The sequence below is a fragment of the Penaeus vannamei genome, chromosome 3 (genome assembly GCF_042767895.1).
Source record: "Penaeus vannamei isolate JL-2024 chromosome 3, ASM4276789v1, whole genome shotgun sequence".
Taxonomy (NCBI): domain Eukaryota; kingdom Metazoa; phylum Arthropoda; class Malacostraca; order Decapoda; family Penaeidae; genus Penaeus; species Penaeus vannamei.
Genome location: NC_091551.1, coordinates 10416330 through 10421329, shown reverse-complemented (window position 1 = coordinate 10421329; position 5000 = coordinate 10416330). Strand labels below are relative to the sequence as shown.

At 42.0% G+C, this 5000-nt stretch overlaps 1 long non-coding RNA gene across 1 annotated transcript in view; it reads left to right on the top strand.

The window, feature by feature from the left end:
* Positions 1-4884, top strand: part of LOC113809609 (uncharacterized) — a 23684-nt gene extending 18800 nt beyond the window's left edge. The window contains exon 3 of the long non-coding RNA XR_003476073.2: positions 1-4884. This exon is cut by the window's left edge and continues 358 nt beyond it. This is a non-coding gene — a long non-coding RNA (uncharacterized lncRNA).
* Positions 4885-5000: the final 116 nt, after the last annotated feature.

Genomic DNA, 5000 nt, shown 5'->3' with positions numbered 1-5000 from the left:
GCATCCACCTCATCTCATCGCCTCTCGTGAGGGATGGCTCCCTCCTCTCGTCCTTCATGGCTCTAGACAATCCTCCGCGGCTCCCTCGCGCGTTCCGACTCTGCCCTGAGAACCCACGGGGGCTGCGGACGTCAGGCTGATCCCCTTTTCTAAAATCCCCGGCCTGTTGACCGTGCAACGATGCCGCCATCTTCCCTCTCGGCCTCTCCGCTCCTCTCAGGGCCGCTTCGCCCTCTCCTTCTGAGCTCACGGCAGCGCTCACGGCGTTCTCTCCGGATGACCTCGTGGCTGCACCCCCCCCCCCGAGGTGCCACAGCAACAGCCCCAAAATCCTTGACCCTCTCCGGGAATTTCCAGAAAGACTGCGAGATTGTCTGGAAACTTCCTGGCTCTCCCCACTCCCCCCATGTCCCCTCCCCTCCCCGCCCCTTCCTGGATCATCCTCGCGAGGCCCTCGACGTCCATCTCGCCCTCTCGACCTCTTCTTAGTCTGCCTCCCCGCCCCCTCCCCCCTCCTGCCCCCCTTCCTCCTCCTGACCTCGTCTGTGCACCCACGCTGCCAGTGCTTGCTTCCAGTGCCATATTTTTCAGACAACGAATGTGTTTTGTTGTCGAATTACAATCTCTTGAGAGAAATGTATTTTTGGATATAATTATTTAGCAGGAAGGAAAAAAAAAGAATATTTGATACTGTTTACCTTAGTTAACGATTATTTTCTACATACATTTATATACATATATTTTGCCAAGTATTTGATATTTCAACAGCTATTTTTTTCTATGTACATTGTTTTTCTTTATCTATTTTGGACTAATTTTCATGTAACATTTTCCGTAGATCTCTTCGTTAAAAATTCCTCAATTATTCCCATTCTCATGTCCTACCCTGTAAGCAGGCCTATATTTTTTTCCCATCGATAAAATTCCAAAATCTTTTTACGTATCATATCTTCCATTGTCTCTCTTTTTTGCGTGTTTCCCTTCTCTCGTTAACCTTTCTTTCTGTCTTTCTCATCGCGAGCCGGGCACTTCGCTCTCCAAGTGGCACTCCGCTCGGCTTGGAGACTCCTCCACTCCTTAATTGTGTCTGCCTCGCGACTTTGGCCTCGGGCGCTCCTAACAGCCCCCCCCCCCCCCCCCGGGCACCTCTCACCCGCCACTTCTTTGCAAATTCGCCCCACTCGGCTCACATCCCATTACTCTTAACTTCTTTACTCTTTACTCTCCTGGTTATGACGTCACACTCCAAATGATACCTCTCCTCTTTCTCACGCTGCCTCTCCGACGCCTTGTTATTATTTCAGATTCCCCCTTTGTCTCATTTATCTCCATTCTGCCATTTTCTCTTTGTTTCCCAAATTACTTTCTCCCCTCGCTTATTTATATCCGACTCTTAATTACGGTCTCTTTATCTATCGCATCTCGACACTGATTCTTAATTCTTGTTCTCCTCTTCGCCTGCCCCTCCCCTTGATTTGATTAAAAACGCAAAATAAAAAAAAATTAAAAAAAACACCCACCCACTTTCAGTACTCGCTTCCCCTCCCGTGACTCAACATGCGTTCCCCTATGTTGCCCTACAGCCCTATGTTGCCCGGCGCCCCTCGCATCCCCTCTCGCATTCCTGGCTTGCTGCAGCGTTTATCAATCTCATTTTTTTTCTTCTTTTTAACGCGCACTACGTACCTACAGATTTTTTTCGTCGCCAGGCATTCATTCCTCTGGCATGAGCGAATATTGACACAACACTTTAAGGGCTGGTTGATTAAATGAGGTTTATTTCAGGTCCGCGAAGGATTAATTACATAACGTTGTATACAATACGATGGCATAATTACAACACACGGATATCTAAATTACAGCGATACATTAGTACCAGCACCAACTGCAACTGGAGATTTTAAGACAAAGTTACAGCGACACATTCAATACATGCAGCAAGATCCAGCGCCATAGACACAGCACGGACAGCTGTATCCTCGCGCCCGGCCCACGTCTGCCCCGGCACAGGCAACGAGCACACTTAACATACATTTCCTTTCCGCTCAGAACAAAGCTCTCGCACTCGCCAGGGATTTGAGCGCCTCCCCTCCCTCCCTCCCCTCCTTACTTCCCTCCCTCCCGCCCCTCCTTACTTCCCTCCCTCCCTCCCTCCCCTCCTTACTTCCCTCCCCCCCCCCCCCTCGCCTCTTCTCTCCATCTCTGGACCTCGCCCTCGTAGGCTCCTCCTTATTTGCTTTTCTTCTTTTTTTCTTCACAGTCGCTTTATTCTCGATCTGGCATCTGTCTCTCGCTCTCCTTTTTAACTCTATTTCTCACCCCTCTCGTTCTGCGTCCCGCCCCCAGCCCGCCAGCCGCTCGCCCTAATGGCATTACCCATCGTAAACTTCCTTCCAGCCCATAATCCTAATGGTATATCCTGACCCCCTATCGCTGTGTCCACACCTTTTTTTTTGCGTTATACTAAGTGCTCTACACAGTCTATTGTCCCATTGTCATCAGATTACACTGTGACTCTTTTATCGCATCATTTCTCATACACTACCTATCGTTTTTTTTTTCAATTAACTCCCATATTATGCTGATCTACACTTATCAACATCCTTAAGGGCCATTGCTTGCACTTGCATGGTTTTTTTTTTATCATTTGGCTCTTTCTTCTTTTCATTTATGTAATTTCTCACTTTAGTCTTGAAAATATTATGTTTTTGTTCTTGCACATTATGTTTCAACAATTGTAAAATGTGTTTGAAGTATAGAGGTATGTAAATGTGTTTATAGTTTATGTAAAGTAGATTGATAGATCAATACATAAATCAAATTAGCTTCATTTATTTATTTACTTATGAACCGCATTCACTAACCAACCTTTCGCTCTTTCGTTTTGGTACCTTCGACGAGTGCAAAATACATATTTGCTCCAAACGAGAAAAAAAAAATTTGTATCAATGTCACGGCTTTTACAGGTCTGTAGAAGTTAGATTTTTACTACAGTTTAAAACCGAAACTCCCCTTTTTCGAAATTTCTGTGACTCCTGCGCCTGACCCTACTGTTTGTACCGTAGTAAATGATTTACTTCGTTAACATGGCAGGAGGTTGATCGTCGGAGCTACAGTTGGTGCAATACTCCTCCCCCCCCCCCTTGTACTCATCAAAGAACAACCCTTCTGTGTGCATTTAACTCGTGTAGCCAGTAAGTCAGCGTGAGTGCGTTTTACAGTCACCCATCACTATGTATATCAAAAGAGTATTGCATCAACGCGCCTCCACATAAGTTTGTATCAACGTTTGTGTATAACTGTATGTGAAGCTGGTAATACCTTTAAAAAAAACAAAAGACTCACACAACCCGTAACGTTGGCCTATGATTCTGCACCAATAGATTTGACGTCAAATCAATAAAACTTTTTAATGCATCAATACACCTTTTTTTTTCTTTGAGGGAATTGAGGCTTTCTCCTTACTGGTTGTGGTGTAGGAAATGTTGTATTTTACATTGTTGCCTTAAGGAATAGCAAACGTGTTATAATCAATGTTTTATTTTCCACGTATAGCTTAGATGTTTTTTAGCTGTCTAGGATATGCGGATGGACCAGGCGAACCCCGGGCTGTCATTTAGGGGTTCAGGAGGTTTAAAGATGACGATTCAAGAGGATTGACGGTTCTTCCTTCCACGGGGATTTACGTAAGGGTTATTTTGCTAGTCAGGCTAAATAGAAATTAACCCTTATCGAAGCCCCCCGAAGGACGATTTTTCTTTCTTTGTCAGCCAGCTGGTCAGTTCGCATACTCCTCTACTGAGCCCAAATTATGTTTAGATAGCTGTTTTAGATATATAATCCAGCATTTACTCAAACCTTACACCATTTAGAGACATGTAACTACCACCATCCCTGAAAGAAACCTATAACACCAGTGAAGACTGAAATTATTTTTTGATGGAAACCTGATTTGTAGATATTTTCGCATGGTTACTACCCTGAATAAATAAAGCTTGTGAATAAAATATAGGAAAAACGGTTGGCCTTCCGTAAAGTAAGTCGATTAAACAAGAAACGATACAAAGAACAATATACAAAATCTAATTGTAGTTAAACTATTCATTCATTTTCTTTAATTTTCATTATTTGTTATTATTTTATTTCTTACTTGATCAAATGGAAGATAAATATATTATTGGTATAATTCATATTTTCGCACTAGAAATACTAGAGTAAAAAGAAAAATCAACATCAAGATCTATGATAGAAAATATATATTTTGTAAAATTTAACATACGATCGCTCTTGTTTTTCCGTTTTCTTTTTTTTCTTTCTTTCTTTACCCGTTTTCTTTTCGTTCCGTTCCTTTGATTCTCTTGGACGGAATTAGATCTTCCATATCAGTGCCTCGCCATTCAGTGATCCCACTCGTCATTAACCAGTTCCTAAATGACGAATTAATCTTTTGAAGTAAAGAATAAAATAAAATTTAAGTCAGTCAACAAATAAATGGCTGTAAGAATTTATACCAAGTGCCAGCAGGGGGAATCTTTCACAACAAACATAAATGTACTTTGTAGGTCTATCAGAAGGTGATTTATATGTCCTGCCCCCATTCTGCTACCTAAATGTGGCCAGGCATTCTATATTAAGAAAAAAAATGAACTTAAATGCGGTATTTAATGCTTTAAAGAACTCCACTGGGCAGAGAGATCAACTGTTGGTGTTTTATTTGCTTGCAAATTGTAAAGGTTGTAATAATCGTGAAAACCGCATTTTTTGAGTAAGCTGCGAGTGAAAAAGTGAGGTTTCAAGAATAATAAAAAAGAGTTATTTAATATGGATCAGTTATTAAACAAACCTATTGCATACTGAGTGTTACGAATAAAACATTGTAATTGATATGTATTTTCCTAACCTTTGAAAAAAGATGGACGTATGAATATAAAGTTTTCTTAAATAAATGTTTACACACTTAAACGTATTAATCAATCTTACGGTTATTTGGGCATGGCGTA